Source organism: Sus scrofa, chromosome 10 (genome assembly GCF_054392235.1).
Source record: "Sus scrofa isolate SSC_HxYL_T2T_F1_AM1 chromosome 10, Sscrofa_HxYL_maternal_Yorkshire_Landrace_v2.0, whole genome shotgun sequence".
NCBI lineage: Eukaryota > Metazoa > Chordata > Mammalia > Artiodactyla > Suidae > Sus > Sus scrofa.
The window spans coordinates 11,758,467-11,782,833 of record NC_139392.1 but is presented as its reverse complement, the minus strand read 5'-3'; the positions used below and the strand labels follow the sequence as shown (position 1 = coordinate 11,782,833).

Sequence of the window (24,367 nt, the reverse complement as noted above, 5' to 3'; positions counted from 1 at the left end):
GTGCCAAATACGTTTGCTTACTCAGATTTTTGCTTGAATCATACTGTTTTTTTTTTTCCCCTTTTTTCTTTTTGGGTGATTCCAATTAGTGAGATGGTTGGGGCCCTTAAAGGAAGGGGGTCTGAGAAAAACCCATGAAAGCTGGGGCAGAAGGAAGGCAGCCAGACCTTTAGGCCTTTCAGGTGAAGAGAGGTGACTTTTCCACAGCGGAGGTGACATCAAAAACAGATGTCTTTTGTAATAGGAATGCATGGGTGTATTATCATTGACTGATAATTTTTTTAAAAATTTGAAGTATAGATTTACAATGTTACTTCAATTTCTGCTGTACAGCAAAGTGACCCAGTCACATATATATATACATTTTCATATGTATCTATTCTTATATATGTATATACATATATATTCTTATATATGTATATATGTGTCCGTGTGTGTGTGTGTGTGTGTACACATTCTTTTTTTTTTTGTTTTTTTAGGCTGCTCTCATGGCATATTGAGGTTCCCAGGCTAGGGATCAAATCGGAGCTTATAGCTGCCAGCCTACACCACAGCCACAGCAATGCAAGATCTGAGCCTCCTCTGTGACCCACACCACAGCTCTGGCAACACCAGATCCTTAGCCCACTGTACGAGGCCAGGGATTGAACCTGTGTCCTCATGGATACTAGTCGGGTTCATCAACTACTGAGCCCCAACGGGAGCACCCATATTCTTTTTTTCATGCTATCTTCCAGCATGTTCTAACCCAAGAGATTGGACATAGTTCCCTGTGCTGTACAATTGGTTGAATCATGTCAGTGAGAGAAAATTCCTTTTAGAGTCAGCGGGGGTCCCAGTGGGCTCTTAGAAACATGACAGGTCTTCTGGGAGACTGGATCAGAGCTGGGGACCTTTCTCCTCTGGTTTTCTCAGTAGTTTTTCATGCCATACTTTTCTGAGGCATCATAGCCTAATCTGGAACTCTCAGCAGGAAGCTTGGTGACTCACTGTTAGTAGTAATGATACCAATAAGTAAATTACTAACAATAGTAAGAATCAGTAACACTTAGGGTTTTATGGTTTACAAAGCATTTCCTCATTCATTATCTCATCCAGGACAATGACCGCTCTGTCGCAACGAGCGGCCCTGGAGACCTCTCTCAGTGCCCTCTTTCTTGGATCAAAGGAGGAGATTTGTCAGCCCCTGGGAGTGACAGTGAAGTGAATCTCCAAGGGCTGTAGCCTGGCCACCCCAGAGAGCACAGGCGGGAAGAGGCAGGGATGAAGGGAGAGCAGAGGATTTGGTGCCATTATGTGGAGGGGCTTTGTTTCTTCCCCCATGTATTTTTAACTGAACCCTTGGGACTTGAGGAGGTGGTTGGATGATCACATGCTCATTGAATGCTGTATTGTGTTTGAAACATAAAGCGGATCCATAAAAAGTTTGTATTGTGAAATGTCACGTTTTTGGCATATATCATATTTGTCAAATGAGGTTATGTAAGCGGAGCTTTCCAGCATGGCCTCCCCTTCTCTAGCACTGGAGAAAAGTTTCATAGAGGAGAGCCTGAGCCATCTGAAGCCACATTGTGCTCAGATTCCAAAGTTGTAAAGAAAAAAAACCAGCCCAAAAGAAAATATTTGAAAAGAGAAATGACTACATACTAGAACACATATTAAGACCTATGGCATGTGCTTATGTCTTGGGACTATCAGGAATTGGGAGAGTGAGTGGTCATAAGTCATGGCAAATCCAGGTAGGGAACTGGTCAAGCTATTTATGTGTCTTAAAGATGGAGCATCAGTTGATTAACTGCATTCTTCTCTCCACCTCCTGCCCCCCAGCATCCCGACCCCCAAGTCATTCAGTTGTTTGTTGCATACGTAAATCTTCTAGCCAAAGCTTTGGTGGTGAATAAGGGGATGGAATAATTGATGTAGAATCCCAAACTGAAAACAAAATCTGGTTCTGATTTGGGAAACCAGCACCTGTTGGCTGGCTTGTGTTGAGTTTAGAGAAAATAGGATTAGAATAAAGTGAGAAGCGTCACGACAGGGCATCTATAAGATTCCACAGCCCATGTCTCCTCACCTGTCGTGCAAAGAGAATATTGAGTTATTCTTGATTACACAGTTCCTAAAATGGCATGGAATAGAGATGAACTCTCCGGCTTGTTTCCTGGGTTAACTCCACATACCTCCACTAGTCAGAATGATCTGGGAGCCACGAGAAAGGGCGGTCTGCAACAGATCTTGCTCTTTAATTGCAGTAACTCTTAATGATGGCTAATGATTTCCACAAATCTGACCCGATCTAGGGTCTGACGCTCCCAGGTACTAACCTGGATGCTCATTCTCCTGTATTTATCCTCATTCTTTGGGCTTAACCACTGATAGGTGGGCTTCCTCTCCGCTCTCATTCCCTTAACCACCCTAGGTTGCCCTTCTCCAGTCTCTGACTCTCAATAAGCTGAGTCTTTCTTCTCTAGTGGGAACTTGAACTCTGCTGTTACAGATCTGTCACTTCGACCCCTCCTTCCACTGTAATGGAAAAGAGAGGAAACAAAGAAGGCAGGCATCAATTTCAATGATAAGCAAAGAAAGTTATAATAAAAAACATCTCCTTTCTGAATGCAGTTATTCAGTCTGTTTGTTTATTGCTTGAATAATAATAAACAAGGACTAGTTGATTAACTATGATGATGGGACCATGTCATGTTTTTTGGACACTTTATAAAAACTGAAGTTGGGCCCAATCTAATAGACAGGAGAGAGTCAACATATTTAGTCAAAACCAGGCACAAGACAGATAAATACCCAAACCACAACAATGCACACTGAGAAAGGTGGATTCGGGTTACTGCTGTGGGTTGGAGCAAGATCAATAGTAATGAAACAATGCTTCCCAGCAGATGACCAGCTTGAGATATGTTTTAAAAGGAGTGGTGCAATTTGTCGAATACAAGGGTCTCGTGCACAAGCTAAAAATCGATTCCACATTCTTAGTGCTTTTTACAGGGTGTTTGCACTAAAAGTGGTAGAGTGTATTTATTTTTGGGCAAAATTCAGTTTAAACGTGGGAATAATTGAAAACATCATTTTGAATGACGTGGCTCTAAAAACCGAATTAAAAAAATGTTGACAATCCTTCTGAGTCCCTGCCATTGCTTTGCTGCAAGGGTACTTTTGAGACTAAAATTTCTTTTGTTTCTGAGACACACTTTACAGTTCCTTTTAAAAGTCTGCATTGTGTTGAACTAAGTCACGATTACCTTAAACTCCTAGGCCCATAAACCAGTCAACAAATTCCTGACTCTGCCTTCTAAATGCTTACAGTTAACTTGGACCGGGATGAGGACACACCCATGCAGAAACTTACTGAATATCTAGATGCCCAGCCATTCACAGTATCAGGGGACACATAAGAATGCTGCCTTTTTTTAGTTCCAAAAAGAACTTGTGTTGTCCTAGCCATTCACTCTTGTTAGCAAGGAAAAATTCCAGGGTAAAGTTTTGCCTCAGTGGATCTGGAACATAAATTAAGTGGCCATCGTATTAATAATGTCCCCTCCTACTTCCTGGCAAGACTTCTTGAGATGATCCTGAAGTCCTTACCAAAATTCTCTCCCTTCTAGAAGCCCGAGAGCTGGAGTACTCAGGAATCTTGCAATTACCCACCCAGGAAAGACCCAACTCTCCTCACACTCAACTAGGACCTCTTTTTCTCCTAGAGTCGCCCTGACCAAATGAGTCCAGCTTGTACTCCCTTCTTGCGGGCCCTTAAATTCTTCCATCTTTTCACCTGCACTGACATCTTTATCTGTTCTTACCTGGATTATTCAAATTACCTTCAAAGGGGATTCTTTCCTCTTTCAAATCCACTACCCACACTGTTCTCCAAGTTTAAATGCCAGCCTGTTTAAGAGCCATCAAGGACTCCTTATCCCCTTCAGAATATGTATCGGACTCTTCAGCAGAGAATGTAAGCTCCTTTATGCTCTGGTCTTTCCTCACTCTCACCTCTACTTTGGTGATGTATCTTCATATTCTCTTTCTTAAAGCCAGGTGGCACAAATGCTCTTGTCCCTAAAAGGGTCATGTTCTTAAACCTCTATGTCTTGAATTGAACCCTCTTCCTTAAAATGCTTCCCGGAGTTCCCGTTGTGGCAAAGCAGAGGCGAATCTGACTAGCATCCATGAGGTTGCGGGTTCAATCCCTGGCCTTGCTCAGTGTGTCGGGGATCCGGCGTTGCCATGAGCTGTGGTGTAGGTTGCAGATGTGGATCGGCTCCCGTGTTGCTGTGGCTGTGGTGTGAGCCAGCCACTGCAGCTGATTCAACCCCTAGCCTGGGAACTTCCGTGTGCCGCGGGTGTGGCCCTAAAAAGCAAAAGCAAAAAAAAAACAAAAACAAAAAACCTCTTCCTCAGTTCCCTGCCCATCTTGTCTAATCTCCCCTAATTGTCCTTGACTAATCAACTCAAGCCTGCCATCCTGTGGGGCACCTCCCCGTACATCCCAGGGAAGTGTGTGCTCATCTTCCATGCTCTCCTCTGCGCTCACTCAGTGGTCCATCTACCATCTAATATCACATTTTCAGGCTGTTATTAACTGTTCATCTCTTACCTGTGTCTTCCTAGGCACTTCATCTGGCTTAACAAGAGACCCTGGGTCTTGTCAGCCTCGTTATCCACACTGCCTACCTAGCACTTGGCACAGTGACATACAAGGTCGTAGAGAAATAGGTCGTGTGTAAGCTGAGGCTTTGCCAGTTTCCAGCAAAGAGAAAATTTGCCCACATTTACACCTTCTGCTGGATGAAGCCAAGCCTCCTCTGGCATTGGGCATAGGTCACGGGAGCCAGGTTCTCACAGTCCCACGCTGGTTTGAAAGACTGGAGCCAGCCATTAAGGTCGTGTCTTGAGCCCATAATGATCTTTGAATTTCCACAGGCTTCGAAGATCTTCACTGAATATTACCAGTGACTTGATTAGTGCTTTACAATGTTCAAAATAACATCTTTCATAAATAATATCTCTCTTTCATTCTTGCTTCAAACATATGAGAGCAATTGAGCCGATATGTTTATAATTCACATTTTCGAGATGACAAAGGGGAGGCTCAGAGAGTTATTTAACCGGCTAGAGCCCACAGAGTTGGTAAATGAGGACATAGAGCTACTCTGTTGGGGTGAGATATTTGTTTTCCATGCTTAAAATGATGTATGTTTATTATCTCGTGGTTTCCGTGGGTCAGGAGTCCATGTATGCGTTAATCAAGTCCTCTGCCTTGGGTCTCATGAGGCTGAAGTCAAGGTGTCAACCAAGCTGTAATCGCTCTGGACCCCAAAATTCCTTTCCACGTTCATTCATGTTGTTGGCAGAACTGCTTTTTGTTTGTTTTTTGTGGCTATAGGAAATGAGGTCCCATTTTCTTGCTTGCTGTTCACTGAAGGTTGTTGTCAGCAACTAGAAGCCACCCTCCTGTTATAGCCACCTGGACTTCTGTGTACATAGAAGTGTGCGTGGCTGTGTACTTCTTCAAACCCAATAGGGGAAGCTCTCTTCTGGTCTTACAGTGGATTCTTATAGAATAACATCTAATCAGTGGAGCTGTTATCCCATCCTAGTCACAGGTCCCACCCTCACTCAAGGGAAAGGGGTTATAAAATTATATTGGATATATATGCCAAGGGGCAGGAAACTTGGAGGGCCCCCTTAGACCTCTGCCTGCTAGACACCCCATTTCATCATTACATGAAAATGCTGAGACTCCATGGAACTGTCAGTATCCTGGTCATAGGATATGCCACTAAAAATGTTGCCATCTGCTCTGTGGTTTCACTTGGGATCATTTATGCTGAAAGAAGAATGATCATGTGTCCTGTGGGCAGTTTTTTTGTTCTGGGTAAAATGGAATCCATGACCTGTGACATGGACAGAGACAGAGACCGTTTTCACTCTTCTGGGTCTAAGAACACCTCAACTGGGTGTTCCAGGCAGTTCCTAAGGCCAGGAATAGGCAAAGACGGAACCTCGTTTTTTCAGTTTTCTTTGCGCAGATCTTAGCTGGGAAAATCCAAGAGGTCATGGCGAGGCTGCTGGCTGGGATAGAGACCTCTGCGAGATTGACGGTTAAGGGTGTTGAGCCTAAAAGGGGTTGTATCATCTTAGGAGACTGAGTTGGGTCCAGAGTCCTCTAAGTACCTTGGCTTCGCAGGTCTTTGGTCTTGCGTCCTGGATGGGAATTAGTTGGGCATTTACCCATTTGCCTTTGGGCAATTTGTGCCTTTAGCTCTTCTGGGTAAAACGTGTCTATTTTTTGCTTTTCAGATGTCGCCTTTTAAAAGAGTCCTTTTCAGGGTATGTTGCTGGGGTTTTTTTTTTTTTTCTGGTCTAGTGAAGAGAAAGAGTGGTCACATGGACCTCTGGGATGGCCTCCTTGATTTGACCATATAGATCCAAAAGTATGGAATAGAGGGAGAGCTGCTTCTCTTTCTGGCACTCAGCGAACACATTTTTGCTTACAAAAAGCCAGAGCAGCTATTGTTTAATTTCTTTCATTAGGAAACTCACCAAATGTTTGGCCCTCAGTTCTCTCCTCCTCTGAGCCAGCTGGAAAACAGCACAAGCTGCAAGGCAACACTAACCCACTAAATTAGTCACACAAAAAAAGCTGTGTATGTGAAGTCTCTCCTTACCCAGTTCTTGCCATTTGCTCCTTTGATTCCACCTTAATGAGGTCTTAGTTACTTTCTTAGAAAAACGGAGTCTTTTGAGAATTTGTTTTAGTTTATGCGCACCAAGAGACCAAGTGATATGGATATGCCGCATGTCTAAGCCTCTGATAATTGATTGACACTGTGTCCAGTATGCAGGTTCCTCGGGGTGAAGCAGATCCCATAGGGAACTCTGGGAATCTAGGATCAAGATAGTTTTGACCCAGTGTGGGTCATTAACCTAGGCACTCTCTACTAAGAAACAGCTTATTGAGAAAATCCGTTATGATTGTAAATAAGATGAACAGCTAATATTTATTGTTGACTAACTCTGCTGTGGGCTCTGCCCTGCAGTTTTTACGCATTACTTCATTTAAACCCCATGGCCTCTATGAAGTAAGGACTATGGTTTCCCAAATCTTCTGTTAAATGCTGCTATTTATATTACCTAAGGGAATAAGCTTGTGAAGTATGCACATGTACTTGAAAAGTCAAACACATTTCTGGTGTGATATTTATAAAATATTCTTATCTACTCATTATAGAAGGTCTTTGAATGTTTTATTAGCTACAATGTACACACTGTGAGCTACAGAATCATTCCATAGTTGGCTGGAACAGTCTGTTAATGCGTCCATTTCTAATTCCTACATCTATCAGTAAGCCTGGTCCTTTCCAAACCCATCGAACATTCTTCTGTTCTCAACCAACCATCAGAGGGATTTCCATAGTCACAGGTGTGGAGAGTTGGGAAGGAGTCAGAGTCTCTGGTTCAGCATTTCTCGGAAGAATTCCTGCCAAGAGTATTCAGACAGATGGTCATTCAGCCTCCATGAAATAATAGAGTATCCCAGTCTCTTTCATTAGAAGGTCCTTCTTGGTCTTAAACTGAAGTTTCCCCTTCCATAGAGCAGTCATAAGTGTCCTTATAATCCCCAGCCTGAACTTTCGGCTCTTCTATTATTAAATATTCTAAGGATAGATACCAATCCATCTGCCCCCACTATGTTCCCCTGTTTCAATTGTCCGATGCATCTTCATCACTAAAAAAGCATCTCAAAGCTCATGTTCCCCTGATGGCTTATCAGTGACAGCTGTGTTTATACGGAGGTATGCACATTGTATCGCATAAGCTCCTTTAAACACATTTAGAATGTAGGTGTCTTTGTTTTTGTTTGTTTTTACCATTTAACTTTGGCCACTTACAGTAAGTGAGTGGGCCTGGTCTTGAAGCTAATGATGGAAACAAAGATGGGATCAGAGGGTGGAGAAGTGGCTGGGGGATAACAATGCCCAGGAGGTGAAGTGCTGGAACCCAAGGATTGGGGTATCTGTTATGTAACTTGGAAGACGTCTATTGCATCTCCCAATTTTCGCAAAACAAATGGCTAATTCTCAGTCACGGGTGATGACAGCAGGATTGCTTCAACAAATGGACTGGACTGGGCACCGCCTGCAGCCCCACAGCTTCTTGCTCCCCTACAGGGAGGGCTCACGCAGCTGGATTTGTGTTGTGCAATGACTTGGTAGATTCAGAGAGAAGAAAACTGGTGAATTCCATCAGGAGTTTCCCAGAGGTCACGTTCAGCCCTATGTAATAGCTGGGAGTGCCATCCAGTCACGTACATCGTACTTGTGTTGAGTTCGCAAGTACTGGGTTGTCAAAATACATTCCTTATTATTTCTTACCAACCCATCTCATGGAGGAAGAACTCACATCTCACAGGCATGTGGCAGAAGTGCCCGTGTGTGCGGTGGGGGATGGTGGGGGGAAATTCATTAGAAAATTCCTCATGCTCTGCCTCCTCTGAGGTTTACAGATGGTATTTCCAACCTAAACCACTACCCTTTGTAGATATTTAAAGAAGCATAAACCAATGAGAAGCTATTGTGCCTTACCTTTTTCAATGTAAAACATTTGTATTAGAAGAAGAAGGAAAAAAAAAAAAAAAAAAAAAGCATCTCTAAGAGGAGCAGAGCTTCCAAGAGTGAAATCATCGTCCCAGCACACAAAGCCAGTTGGGCGTGTTTGTATTCAGAGCACTTGTGCCTGTCAGTGTCCTTAGTTCACGTGTGGGTGAACCCTGCCTGGGCGTTTTACTGCAGTTCTTTATATACATTTTAAACTCCATCAAAATTCCACTGAACGACTCAACCTCAGGCAGATGTACTCAAGGATCTGCGAGGAAACGGTCGGCACTTTTTGAAAATCCCATCCTGTTTCGCAGGCGGCCCAGGGTGGCCGGATTTGTCCAGCTCTCATGTGTGAGTGTCGTGTTCTAGGTGGACCTTGATTTGAGGAAGAACAGACCAGCTCATTGGATGATTAATGTTCAGTTCCAGGAATGAGAGAATTCCAGCCCAAATGCATCACGTCCTCACTTGCTGGACTGAAATTTTTTAAAAAAGGAGTGATCCTTTTGTCTGATCACAGAACTGCCTTGCGTACACCAGCATAGGAAGCCCCCGAGGAATCTTAGGAATTAGGCAAGGAAACTTATGAACCCTAGAGTGTTAGGAATTCTATTTATTAGACAAAGATTTGTGGCTCTTACCCATCTCTTAAGGGCTAATATAGTGTGATGGAAATCTTTAAGTGTGGTGAGGAAGAGGCCCAGGAACATTTCTCAGGTGCCAGGTGTAGAACTTCAGAACCTCAGCTTAGGTGGGTTCAGCCCAGGTCTTAATGTAATGAATCCGGAGGTTCTCCATATACTCTCAGCATACCGTCGTGTATTTGTAATTGATGGTTTGATATGCATGGATGTTGTTTTCTTGGCAAGGCTACAAGTTACTGGAGGGTGAGCATAAGTGGCGTCTTCTCATTTCCCCAGTTTTAGCCGTGGATGACTTGGCTGTCCCTGGCATTGAGGAGTTTGGTGCTAATGAAGTTAGAGTAGCTTCCCAGATCTCTGAAGGTGTATGTTAGCTAAAGCTAGCAGCTATTCTGAAGATGCTGGGCCATTTCCTCAGAACAAGGGTAAAAAATGAGTTTCCAGATACGTATCTTTATTCGAGTAGACTCTGAACATTAAAGAAAAAAAAAAAAAAACCTCAAAAACAAGAGAAAGGAAGGGAGAGAAGAAAAGGAGATGAAAGAAAAGATGCTCTTTGGTGCCTGGGAAGGAGGCAATTTTCCTGAGAACCGGGGAGTATGAGTTCTTAAAAGAAAACAAAAAAACAAACACTATCCCACTTGATGGTCTCCTACTCCTCACAGTTTTCCAGAAGTACACCTCCAATGGAAAATGACACACAAAACTTGGGGTTAAAAGTAGCTCTTTTTTTTTTTTATTATTTTATTTCTGTCTTTTGAGGGCCGCACCTGCGGCATACAAAGCTTCCCAAGCTAGGGGTCGAATTGGAGCTGTAACCACCGCCTACACCACAGCCACAGCCATGCCAGATCCGAGCCTACACGATAGCTCACCGCAACACTGGATCCTTAACCCAATGCTCGAGGCCAGGGGTCGAACCGCAACCTCATGGTTCCTAGTCAGATTTGTTTCCACTGAGCCATGACGAGACTTCAAAAGGAGCTCTTTCTCAGATTTCCCTGGAAGCTCAGCAGGTTAAGGATCTGGCATGGCCACGGCTGTGGCTCCGGTCACTGCTATGGCATGGGTTTGATCCCTGGCCCAGGAACTTCTACATGCCAGGGATGTGGCCAAAAAATAAATAAATAAAATATATAACTAGCTCTTTCTCTCTCTCCAAGAGTGAAGGAACCTCCTGGGAGAAAATGCAAGGCTCCCTGAAACCCACTTCTGCTCAGGACCTTGTTTGCCAGCAACTTGAGTAGTATTTGAAACTCAGTAATTTATATACAGAACAGACACCAGATACCTTTTTTTTTTTTTTCTTTCTGAAAATAGCAAATAATTTGGAATGGAATTCCAGGCCCAAGTGTAACCAGCACAGAAGCCATTAGATGCCGCCCAAGGCAAAAAAGAGCCCATTGGAAAGGAATGGCCTCCGTGGACCCCATGACCTCCTCCTGTTCCCAGAGTTTCTTGCATTCATGTGAATAATGAGTGAATTTGAGACCACTATCCACCAGGGCATAGATCTGTCTGCTTTTTATATTCTTCATTCGCTATTTCCATATGGTGAAGTAATTCTTCAAACATTTAGCCCTGGTATATTCACGGGCCATTCTGGGTGGGAAGGGAATGTTAGGTTTATAAAACAGCGGATAGGAGTTCCGGTCGTGGCTCAGCAGAAATGAACCTGCCTAGGATCCATGAGGACGCAGGTTTGATCCCTGGCCTCCTCAATGGGTCAAGGATCCAGTGTTGCCGTGAGCTGTGGTGTAGGTCGCAGATGCGGCTTGGGACCCGTGTTGCTGTGGCTGTGGTGTAGGCCAGTGGCTACAGCTCCGATTCTAACCCCAGCCTGAGAACCTCCATATGCCACAGGTGTGGTCCTAAAAAGACAAAACAAAACAAAAAAGCCGATAACAGAGTCTTGCACTGGGCTTGAACACAACGCAATTGTCCAAAATTGATAAAAGCGCATGAGATAAGCTTGGTTGACGTGGTCCAATTCAAAGTCAAGGCTGCCCTAATCACTGAAGCTGGTGCAGGAGTCTGTAGATGTGTGCATGATAGAGCAGAGACCATGCTCCTTGTAATTTGGGTGTAAGCTGTTCATATAATTTCTCCCCCAGTAAAGAGTAGAACTGCCTCAATGTTCCTTCAAAGGGAGCTGGGTGGGACCCAGAGGCTTCTGTGCTTTTGCAGTCCCAGGGCAAAGAGGTCAGTTTCCCAGATCACCAGACCCCAGCAGAAGCCAACTCTACACCTAGAACAGAATCAGAAAAAATAGAAACAGCCCGCCTTTGTCACTGCAGCCGCACTGCTGAACTTCACGGGCAAAGAGGATCATCCCAGTCATCAAAAGCCTCTTCCAATAAATTAGATTTATGGACATTTTCAGTACTGTTAATATCTCAAAATGGTAGTGCACTGATCTTTTCTATTCTCTTCAAAAAATGCAAAGTTGTGAAGCCAGTATGTTCTAGTACTGGTCAATTACCAGATGAAATAGCTTTGCCATGGTAGTTTTCATGCCATCATGCAAAGAGGAAACCCATGGGTGCGGGGAGGGGACGTAGATATGATTTCCATCCTTCAGGAAGTGGGTTTTGCCACTGTGTTATCCAACTGCATTTAATTATTAAGGTTTCTTTGGCTCATGACATTGGCTGGGGTTTAGGGCAGAACAATCTAGCTAGAGTCAGATTCCATTCTTCTGAAACTTAGTTTCTCGGGATTTTTATGCTGTTTGGGGATGGGATTAACCTCTCCAAGGTTGGAATTTGCCTGCTTTGGATAAACTAACACTTCCAGCGAGGTTTTTATAATTTATCCAATGCCACCCCTGGAAGCATGGGGGACGGTGTGCACTGACAAGCCAGGCGGGGCTACGTATGGTTTAAAAGAACAGAGTTAGGAAGGGTTGAATGACTGGTCTCAAGCCATAGAATCCATCTATCTTTGAGATAATAAAGGAAACCAGGCTTTTCAAATTTTCTCTTTTGGTAAATGCTGACCTAATTGGACAGAGCAGGAAGAGGTGAGGCCAGAGGGTGGATTGCAAGGGATGCGAGCTTTGGATCGAGAAAGCAGTCATATGGCCGAGTAGCAGGACCTCTCTAGGCTTTATACAAATGGACAACCAAGGCCTGTTCTGAAGGGCCCCAGAAATCTAAAGCCTGAGGGCAGAGCTTGGAAACTCGAACTCATCAGAGCTACGAGACGGTGATCGGTTGCAGCTTGGCTCCAGTTGTGCTTATTGCTGTTCTTGCTGATATGGCTCATGGGTTTTAACTCAGCCAACCTTGTGGTGACCTGGATCCAGGGCCCTTTGAGAGGCTTCTAAAAGTCTCTGATATCACTTCTATGTGGAATCTAATATATGGCACAAATGAACCTACCTACAGGAAAGAAACAAACTCATGGACATGGAGAATGGACTTGTGGTTGCCAAGGAGGAGGGGGAGGGAGTGGGTGGACTGGAGGGAGTTTGGGGTTAGTAGATGCAAACTGCTGCGTTTGGAGTGGATAAGCAATGAGATCCTGCTGTAGAGCACAGGGGACTCTATCTAGTCACTTGTGGTGGAACATGACGCCGGATAATATGAGAAAAAGAATGTGTGTGTGTGTGTGTGTGTATAAATATAAAACTGGGTCACATTGCTATACAGCAGAAATTGACAGAACATTGTAAATAAAGTATAATAATTTTTCTTTTTTTTTTTAACGTCTCTGACCTCACCCTGTTGAGATTGACTTCCTATGTGCTTCTGAAGGAAGAGGGTTTTGGCTTACAAAGATCACCCTAAAACAACCATGCAGGAGGAAAAAAAAAAAAAGCTGCTAAAACCTGAAGATTCTGATTGCCACTGGGTTGAGGAGGATTTTTTTTGCTCTCAACCTCTTGGCAGAAGCAAGTAGAGGAAGGCCAGCCATACCCTTCTCGTGTCATTTCCAGCCTCTTTGTCACTGGGGCCATGATTTCATTGGGAGCTCATTTGCTCTGGCCAGAAAGTACCTGGGTGGTCTCTTAGGTTGAAATAGTTAATATGATAATGTGATAGTATATTTGAGAGTAACTGGTGAATTGGGTGGGTCTCTTGCACCTTTTCATTTCCTCTGACTTCTATTTTTCCCATCCTCCCTAAAGAGCATTTAGGGTTTCAGTGAGGATCATAAATCTGATGCTCGAGATAGGCAGATTTCTCTTTCCCATTTAATTCTACCCGATTAGGGTGGAAACTGATGTCTAATGTTTCCTACGCGCTTGTGTGCAGGGACTCTGTAAATTAGAATGACCCAGGTTCCACCAAGCAGGAAGGAGGCCGAAAGATTTTTCAGGCTTCTATGGGTGAGAAATCAAGCCAAGGAGATAATATTATATATATATATATTTTTTTTTTTTCTTTTCTTTTCTTCTTCTTTTTTGTGGGGGTGGGGCTGTCCTACAGTATGTGGAGTTCCTGGGCCAGGGATCAGATCCAGCTGCAGCAGTGCTAGATCCCTAACCCACTGTGCCAGGCTGGCTGGGGTGGAACCTGCGTCTCGTTGCTGCAGAGAGGCTGCTAGTCCCACTGTGTCACAGTGGGAACTCTGATACTATTTTATATTTATCTGTATTTATTTTTATCCTTACGGTAAACACAAGTTTGCATTCGAGGGGGGTGGATCTGTTTACTTATGCCCCCTTTCCCCTCAGGGTCATGTGATAAAAGCACCATTGCAGGCCTGTGTGGAGGGGCGGGAGTGACTAGGACAGGAGCTGAACCCTGAAATGATGAATCTTGGCGCCTCTATAGCAGTGGGTATACAGGTGTCTTTAATTCTCTCCTGGGAGAAGGACAGAAATGTTTGCTCTCTGGTGTAAGCAAATCTTCTCGGCAGAGAGAAGGGAAAGGCCTCTAGGGTGTTACGACCTCTTGGAAGGAGGGGACATAGATAGCTCCAGGGAGATCCATTCACACGTCTCTCCTGGGTAATTTATTCTTTAACCTTAGCTTATTTGCTCTTCCTTCATCCTTTAACCCAGATTGCTTGGCGAGCCTTCAACATGCAGAAACAGGAAAATCTCCACGTTGTTTCCTGACAGCAGGGAACTCAACGAGGAGCCAGCCAGTGCCATGGATTTAGAGGCTGGCAGAAACTCCGACAGAGGTCAGGGCCCGAAAGAACAGGACTAGAGGTCACTGAGGCCAGGGAAGGATTGTTTTCTCTCTATCTGTTGGGCGTGGGTGGTATTAATAAAGTCGGTGGCCTGTTGGAAAATATATTGCCCTAGACTGGGCAGATAAGGAGAAGAGAATTACCTGGTAACTGCTGCCAGTGATGGCAGAGGTCGCCTGGAGTGGTTAATGGAGAGACTGCAGGATGACCAATTAAAGGACGGGAAAGAGGAACTCCCATTGTGGCTCAGTGGAAATGAATCCGACTAGTATCTATGAGGATGCGGGTTCCATCCCTGGCCTCGCTCAGTGGGTTAAGGACCTGGCATTGCTGTGACTGTGGTGTAGGCCAGCAGCTGCAGCTCCGATTGGACCCCTAGCCTGGGAACTTCCTAATGCCGCAGGTGTAAGAAGAAGGGAAAGAAAGGTAGGATTTACTAATTTATTATAACAACAATATGCTAGATACTGCATTATATAAAATACCCACCACCCCGTTTTGCTGTGAAGAAAACTGAGGTCTATCCTGATAAACAACCTTCAGCATACAGAAGAACAGAAGATGACAGAGCTAGAATTCTAAGCCAAGCCTGCCTGGATCCGAACTCTGGGTCTGGGTTCTGGCTCTGTCCCACACTACCTGTGTAACCCGACACACATCACTTAACCTATCTGAGCCCTTGGTTTCCTCATCTGTGAAATACAAGTAAATAAAAACCACAAATTGGTCTGTTTTTGGTTAGGCTGCTTGCAAATCAGGCAATGTACTTGCAAATGTCTTATAAAGGAATATGATCCATGAATTCTCATTTTTATTATTAATGAAATCCAGTAAACAATTGTTATGATTTTAGCATTTTGGAAGTTAAACTGTTTCGAATTTTTTACCATTATAGCTAATGTCCTAATGAGCATTTTAGCTCACATTGCTTTTTTCCTCCTCCTGTTTAATTAGTTTCTTATATGTGGACAAACTGAGATCCAGAGGGAGTAAGGGACGGGCTGCAATTCCACAGTCAGTTGGTTTTCCCACATTACTTAAAACTGTATTCTTACTGTGGGATTAGACATTATTCTGTTTAGGAGGTTACTGAAAAGATTTCATCTTTAGCCATCGCTCTGTATACCTTTAACTTCTAGGTAAGTGGGTAAAATCAATTCTATTTCAAAATTGGGGTGGATGGGTGTTATTCAGCATCATATTGGAATAAGGAGGAAGAGAATTCCTGAAGGGGTCCATCTGAACCCATGGTCTTTGCTGTGCTGTATTAATATTCTTGGCTGTAGAAAAAAAAATTAATTCTTAAGTGATGCAGTTTAAATGGCCTGGGAAGCCCCAGGAGAGATGGGCGTGGAACATGCCAGGGAGAACTTTTCATAAATTAAGAGAGAGCGAATATTTCGTCACATGGTGGGATTTCTGTCAGGCCCGCTGCGTAATTTGTTTCAGCTCACTCTTCTGGCACCCAGTTGCCTCTTCCTCCCCGTCTCTAGGGACTACAAGGAATCCAGTTTCCCAAAACCATGTGCACTTGCCTCAGAGTCATCCCAAGGCCCCAGTGAAACAGAAAAGTCCAGAGTGGTTCTCTTTTGGGTTTTAAAAGAGGATGCAGCCCAGTTTTCAAAGTGCTTACCTTCTGCTGTGGCCTGAAATCGGGATCCTGGGGCATAGCATTGCAAGGACTTGTTTTCTTGTTTATAGAAATGGATTTTGGAGTTCCCGTCATGGTGCAGTGGTTAATGAATCCGACTAGGAACCATGAGGTTGCAGGTTCGATCCCTGCCCTTGCTCAGTGGGTTAACGATCCGGCGTTGCCATGAGCTGTGGTGTAGGTTGTAGAAGCAGCTCGGATCCTGCGTTGCTGTGGCTCTGGCGTAGGCTGGCAGGTACAGCTCCTATTCGACCCCTAGCCTGGGAACCTCCATATGCCGAGGGAGCGGCCCAAGAAATGGCAAAAAGACAAAAAAAAAAAAAAAAAAAAAAAGAAATGGATTTTGCAGGAGCAGAAGGCCATGTGCCGTGCAGGTGCCTGATGACATGCCATGGGCACTCCTACATGTAAAACCCTGAAGACAAAGGCCGGGCCCCTTCGATGTGTGTGAGTGTGGGCATGGGCCTTAGGGTTTTTAATATTTTTAACTTTCGATTGAATTCTGATGTCCTACATTATTACCGAAGCTCCACATGCCAGCTAATTAAGAAAAAACGAGACAGAACTATGTAGGTCTACTTCGGATTCTCCCCCCCAAAAATTTCAGCCAACGGCTAGAAGTGTAATTGTGCCGATGGTGATAAAACCCACCTTCCCTTATCAAGACTCCCAAGACTCTTGGTGACCTGGGCCTGCCTCTTTCTCCGATACCAGCTCTCAGCACTTCCCTCCTTCCCTCTGCTCACCTTCCAGCCGCCTCCTTGCTGTTCCTCACACCCTCTGCTCTTCCCACATTTGGAATTCTCTTTGCTATTCCTTTTCCTTGCTAACCAAGAAGGTCATGGCTCAGTAGGGCCTTCTTTAGAGAGGCCACCACAGCAATCTGGCCCAACCTCTCCCAGCTACTCCCTGTGCCATTACCTGATCCGTTTTCTTTCTAGTGCTGACCATTGCGTGACCTTATTTTATGCATCTGTTTACAGGTTCATTATCTCTCTCTTCTACCAGAATGTTACTCCATGAAGGCAGGGCCCTTGTTTGACTTACTGCTATACCCACAGTGTCTGAAACAGTCCCTGCACACAGAGGATTCACATTTATTCACTTGAATAAATGAATAAGTAGAAAGAAAGATGAATGAGGTTGAAGGAGAAACAGTCAGAGCTATTTTCAGTGACATTATTTCAAGGCTATTTTATTGCACTGATGAAAATGGTTCTCGCTAGCCTAACTGACTAATTTCTTTTCCTCTTAGTTGCTGAGATAATTGTTGAATTAATCCCATATCCACTCTTTTTTTTTTTTTTTTTTTTGACACCATTAGACTGAACGAACCCAGGCTGAGGAGTGTTTCCTTTCCCAACGAGGACTGGTCTATTTTATTTATAAATGTTGTTTATTTATTTTGCAGATGTAGTTTTTATTGGATTTTATATTTTTGAGTTAACTGCTTAATCTAGATCTTTTTCTGTTGGCATCCAAAGTCAACATATGTGTAGGTTTGGACATACAAGTTTGGAAGAAGTTGCTCAGGACAGCTGAACCTCTCTGTATAACAAGCCACAGGGAGTTCCCATTGTGGCTCAGTGGTTACAAACCTGACTAATATCCATGAGGATGTGGGTTCAATCCCTGGCCCTCCTCATTGGTTAAGGATCTGGCGATACTTGGCTGTGGTATAGGCCAGCACAGTGGCTCTGGATGTTCCAGACAGAAAGTGATTCCAATTAGTTCATGGTTGTGGCCTAGGCACCAGGAGGCTGGCTGCTGCCACACCACTGTGGTCCCTTCTGCTGCCATAGTAACTGCCTCTGGATACCCAGAAGACTTGACATCCGTCACTGGCCTCCTGCACATGCCAGCAAAAGGGCTTCTCAGGAGTTACTTCTCTGTGACCTGGTTTGCCAGCAGGACTTTGGCATGAAAATAGGAAACGGATTCTTATCTAAATCTCGGACTAATGCACGCATCTAAATGTAGAACCTAATTCATTGGTTGCTAAGGAGTCTGGGAAATGCTGATTTCAGTTCACTAACCTCTATAGAACCAGGAAAGAGGGCTGAATGGAGGCTGAGAAAAGTGTCGGCTACACTCTCTTGACTTTTATTTTGTTTTTATGTAGTTCCCAGCCTAGGGGTCGAATCAGAGCTGTAGCTGCCAGCATACACCACAGCTCATAGCAACACCAGATCCTTAACTCACTGAGCAAGGCCAGGAATCAAACCTGCATCCTTAGGGGTACCAGTCAGATTCTTAACCTGCTGAGCCACGAGGGGAACTCCCTCTCTTGACTTTTAAATGCCATCTGCCCTTCCACTCCTCAGCCTGCTGCAGCCCACCTCCAAGGCTCCAGATTAGTGTCCCGGGCCTGTCCTAGTGCCCACCAATGTCCTGTACAGTCACCACAGCAGAAATAAGGGTTATTTCTCCCTGAAGGAGTAACATGGTCCATGGCGGATCAACAGAAAACTTAGGTATTGGGAAAGATGTGGAAACCTCATTTTGTCACCAGAAGAGCAGAAAACATATTTGGAATGTGATCATTCATGAATAGGGTTGGTCCTATTAGCTAGTTTAAAGCTTCTAGAAAAATCCATGTTTTCCCTCTGGAGAGACTTGAAAGCTATAAAGAGCTCAGTGGAAACCTTTTACTCAAGAGGAGGATCTAAAGGTAGGACTTGGAATTCAGAAATATGCTAAATGTTGCAGAATGCACGCTGCGCTGTCCTCTCTGAAAAAAAAAGAAAAAAGAAAAAAAAATCATGCTGATTCTGCAGTTGAGTGTGGCCTGAAAGAGAGCTTGTCCATGTGGAGGACACAAGCCGCATCCTTAACCACTTTTCCCTTTGCACAGCCTCATTCTGCAGGAGGCCACAAGTACAGCATGTTAATTCAAACTTTTCAAAACCATGAAACCACCGCGTATCTCAATACCCGCGCACGGACTCTCATTTGCCTCCTCTGTGTTAACAGAGAAACATTTGGTTTTAAACAAGACTTTATTTAAGGGGAAAAAGAGTATAGGATTACATTTGAAAATGTAATTACTGAAAAGATAAACCATATGTCGCAGTCTTTGTTTTACCTTCTCACTGGGGCCTGCCTTTGAGAGTTCATTGGGGGGGTGTATGGAAATTCTAATTCTTCTGCCACCAAGCTGGATAAGCCCAGCGTAGCTTGCTCACCCGTCCTATGTGTTCACATTTTGACGTCGTTACTGCCAAAATATCTTATAGTCCAGTGAGACAGTCTTCCTGAAAAAGAGCACAAAATACTGGCTCAGAGATTTGCGTCTGAGGGTCTTTCCTGCCCCTCGCCCTGCCCCCTGCCACCTCCTCGGGACATTGGCTAACAGGCGGCGGTGATAAGGATATAGAGTCTAGGGGCTGTGGGTAGGGGACATGGTGGGAATAAATAAAGAATAAAAACTGTGTTTTCTGGTTCCTCTTACTTTTTTATTTTTTAAGGGCTGCAGAGCAGCATATGGAAGTTCCCAGAATAGGGGTTGAACCAGAGCTGCCGCCACTGGCCTATCCCCCAGCCACAGCCACAGCCACACTGGATCCGTAACCCACTGAGCGTGGCCAGGGATCAAATCCTCATCCTCACGGATACTAGTCAGGTTCATTTCCGCTGAGCCACAGTGGGAACTCGTGGGTTCTCTTACTTCAGGTTGAGTGGGTCACATCCATGCCACAGTACAATTAGGAACAGAGGGTAAATAGCCAGGCAGGGTCCGCGCGGATCCCTTAGAGGTCAGTCCAGATTTTTTACAGCGGATACTTCTCACTCTCGGTAAGCAGAATTAATAACCCTCTCTCAAAGGAAGAATAGACAAGGGTCAACTCTGATATTAATTTCTGCTTGTCATGAAGTTCCCTGAGTTAATTTGGATAAGCACAATTCTGGGGTTGTTTCTGATGTAAAGGCAATTACCCCAAATATTTGAGGTTGGTAAGGGCTACTCTTCTCCCCCATCTCTGCTACAAGGTTGTAATGAAAGCAAGCTTCTGAAAAATGTTATCATAGATCCAGACATTTTATTTTTTTCTGTTTAGGGCTGCACCTGTGGCATATGGACATTCCCAGGCAGGGGGTCAAATTGGAGCTGCAGCTGCCAGCCTACACCACAGCCACAGCCACACCAGATCCAAGCTGTGTCTGTGACCTACACCTCAGCTCATGGCAACACTGGATCCTTAATCCACTGAGCAAGGTCAGGGATCAAACCTGTATCTTCATGATACTAGTTGGGTTTGTTAACAGCTGAGCCATGATGGGAACTCCAACGGACATTTTTAAACAAAAAAAAATTTTTTTAAATGGTCACATCCACGGCACATAGGAGCCCCCAGGCCAGGGATTGAATCTGAGCCGCAACTTCGCCCTACGCCACAGCTGCAGCATTGCTAGATCCTTTGACCCACTGTGCCGAGCTGGGGATTGAACCTGCACCTCTGCAGTGACCTGAGCTGCTATAGTTGGATTCTTAACCCACTGTGCCACATCAGGAACTTCTTTTTAAACAAACTCTTATGAGCAAGCAAGCAAAAGACAACCTGTTCCGTAAGCTCCGTGCGGTACAGTTCTTCTTTTGTTTACTGTGATCAATATCTTGCAAGAAAGTTTACCCCAAGGAAAGCTAGACAGCCTTTTTGAAGCAGCCATCTGTTCCCCGTTTTGCAACGAGATGAAATCCTTGAAAATCAGTGGTTGGAGATAGGTCTATTGAAAGGAAAATTGTGGAAGACTTTTAGATAGACCGAAAGATTACCAGGTGTTTTTCGTAGAGAGCTATGTTTAGAGTGTATTCTTTGGGGTTCTTTGCTTCTCTGGGGTTTCTGCCAGTCACTGTTTTGCGCTCTCCCATAACTCTGTAGATTTAAGCTGTAGAAAGCTGATCATGCAAATAATTCTTGTCTGTACCCATTCAAAGACAGTCTGTCCGGTGGAGATTCAATTGACTTTCATTTTCTATGGCAGAAGAAGCCCGCTTTGCGCTTATAAAGAAAATTCATTTTATAACCAGTGGACTTATATTTATATATTTATCTGGTCTTTGAGGTTTCCTTTGAACAAATTGTAACTTCTATTCCAGTTTCATCATTATTTAATGAATCAAATGAAATCTTCAATACATGTTCATTTTATATCATAGAGTCCTGATTTTAACTATTTAAAAAAAATGTATCTGCACCACTATCCTGAGAGCTGGTAAAATTCTTATGTACAGTTCACCAGAGACTAAGGAGTGAATTCAAAATATTTCATCCACTTTCCAATGTACATAGCTTCAATACCTTTAATTAATAAAATATTTCACCCCATCTCAAATATATTTAAATTTCACTGATAAGCATCCAATTGTAACATTCATTCATCCAAATACTGACTCTAAGAATCCGATATGTATTATGTTGATTATCAAAGTCTCAGAGGTTGATCAAGATATGAATAATGGCAGTGCTTTTAGTAGACACATGTAGCCTTTCTGATACAATGCCAGTTGGTTTTTCCAGAATGCAGATTTTCAGTTGGAGGAAGTGACTGTCCTTAGAGCTGAAGCTTAAGTTCAATGGCATATTTAAAATGTCATAATAAGGAGTTCCCACTGTGGCTCAGCAGTAGCGAACCTGACTAGTATCCATGAGGATGTGGGTTCAATCTCTGGCCTCACTCAGTGCATTAAAGATCCGGCGTTGCCGTGAGCCGTGGTGTGGGTCACAGACAGGGCTCAGATCCCGTGTTGCTATAGCTGTGGCATAGGCCAGCAGCTGCAGCTCCAATTCGACCCTTAGCCTGGGGACTTCCATATGCCACACGTGTGGCCCTAAAAATTTTTTTAAATAATTTAAAGAAAAGCAAAAAAGAAAAGAGAATGTATATGCTGAAATATTTTAACATAAGCTACAAACATCACAACACTGCCCTTTAAAGACATTAAGAAAAACCCTCAAAGTGGAATGTTTCACATTCTGTAGCACAAAACACAAAGTAATTTGGCACTTACATTGTTAGAAAATGCAAAGTTGGTGAAATTTCAGGGTCATATTCATATTCATATTCACAGAAATCTGCAGAAAAAAATGTGCATATTGAACTTTAATATAAGTATGTGTTTTTTTGAAGAGGGAAAGGAAAGAATTATACAAAGTAGGTAGTAATTTACATATAATAACAGTGCTTTGCATTTATATATACCACTGCTAACCATTTCAAAGTGAATTTGTGACCTGGCAACAACGGACCCAGAACAGCTAAACAGTAGAATTTCAGGCCAATTCCGTTGAAAGGGTAAAAGCAATTCCTTCTTCAATGGAACATCTGTAATGTGGGGTAGGAAACATTTAAAGGAAAGGTCACTCGAGTAATGGGGCAGACGACTCAGTTCACAAAGTAACCCATCTGAAAACCAGGAGAGTTTCCCTCTAAAAGTCATAGGACAGAGCCGCCTTGAGTTTGAGAGGGCCCTCACCTCTTACAGGTTTAACGTTGCATGGAATTGTGCAATAAAATACCAGGAACAGGAGTAACATGCAAAAGCAGGACATGTTCTGCTGCACATCTTAGCACAGTTGAAGCCAAAATCCTGTGTCTTAAGATGGAAACCTGGAACGGGTGCAGAGACTTGAGGACTGAGCCCTCTTAGGAGGGAAGCAATCAGACCAGCTTGATTCAGTGAGAATCGCAGCCACATACGATTTGGATTGGAGACAGCATTGAGACAACAGAAACAGGAAATAGGGCAAAAATATTTCTCTTGACAGCTTGGCCAAGGGACTAATACACTAGAGAAGGGATTTGATTAATTTCTACATTGTTCTTATATCTGCAAGTGATTTGTAATTTGCTGTACACTTTTTATGCTTGAGCTGTTAAAAGCCCATGTTATTCCAGGGTATAGTTTTGGTTTACGTAAATTTTTAGAAAGTAGTCAAGTTAAAGAAACAAAACCTTAAGTTAAAATAAATCTCCTTGGGTTATGTTAAGAAGTATTGAAATCAGGAGAACTGAATGGACAATTATAGTTTCTATTTTCATGGATCTATCAAGTATCCTTTATAAAAACTGATGAGAACACGGCTGTTTCATTGGATCAGTCAACTCTCATTTAACTCTTTTTTACCTCTGTCCATTTGCTGTTGCCACCTAAAGAATGTTGCTTGCCATCTGGATCTACGAGGACTGAGTCATTGGCCACTACAGTCTTTGACCTTCAACGCACCCCGAAAGGAGTTCAGGACTGAGATCAGAAATGAGACACTCTGGGAAAACTGGCTGAACAGGCCTTCTGAGAGATATTTTCAGTAGGAGATTTTATAAACCACATTTCATACATTTTCTCATACTTAGAAAAAGCACCAGTCATTGAATAAGATATCTGTTCCTCACAACTTGCGGCAAATTTCTACCGAGACGTGAGCTTGACTGCATGTACACCTTCTCTGAAATCACATAGATGCCGTCACCCCCCTTACCTCTTCGGAGGAGCTCTCAGAGCTCTCTGAAATGCTGTCTCCTGGGCTGTAGTCCTCAGTAAGTCCCCAAATAAAACTGAAACTCATAGCTCTCACATTGTGTGTTTTTATCTCAGTTGTCACTATGAATCCGCCTTTGTCTAAAAATCACATTCTCGACTCCAGTGGCACCTCTCCCCCTTCCCCTCCCTCAAACACAAGGGTAACTTTTGCTCATCTTCCCACACTTGGCTGACCATTCAATTCTTGCTGGACGCTGTCACTGATCCATACTGCATGCTGCCCTGTGCATAAGCCTATCATTATATTGCCACTGTTTTTTTCTTCTTTTTTTTTTTTTTTTTTTTTGACCTGCATCTGCAGCATATGGAAGTTCTAAAGCTAAGGGTAGAATCAGAGCTGCAGCTGCAGGCTTATACCATAGCCACAGCAATGCCAGATCCGAGCTGTGTCTGTGACCTACATCGCAGTTTGTGGCAACGCCAGATTCTTAACCACTGAGCTGGGCCAGGGATCAAACTCACATCCTCATAGATACTGTTTGGATTCTTAACCCACCGAGCCACAGCGGGAACTCTGTATTGCCTCCTTTTATTTTGTATTTCTGTCTCTCTCTTCCCAACCTAACCGTGGACTCTCTGTGGGCAGGTACCATATCTTATCTATCTCTGTATCCTTTGTACCTTGTACCGTGTATCCAGCACCTAGTAAGTGTTCAACAAACACTGAGGGGAAGATCGAAGGATTGAACTACAATTGAGTGTTTATCGAACTCAATAAGTCTACATTACTAAGAGAAAACAAAGGCCAGACCCAACTGCCTTTTTCTGGCCTTGTGTT

At 43.7% G+C, this 24,367-nt stretch overlaps 1 protein-coding gene across 3 annotated transcripts in view; it reads left to right on the top strand.

The window, feature by feature from the left end:
* The window catches only part of LOC110255627 (uncharacterized), a 315,724-nt gene that overhangs the window by 192,535 nt on the left and 98,822 nt on the right, over positions 1-24,367 (top strand). Inside the window, exon 4 of one of the 3 annotated variants that reach the window (XR_014817324.1) lies at positions 23,403-23,585. The exons of the other annotated variants lie outside the window; for them this stretch is intronic. The gene's annotated coding sequence lies outside the window, so the exon portion shown is untranslated. The remainder of the gene's footprint in view (positions 1-23,402; positions 23,586-24,367) is intronic. 3 annotated transcript variants of the gene reach the window in all.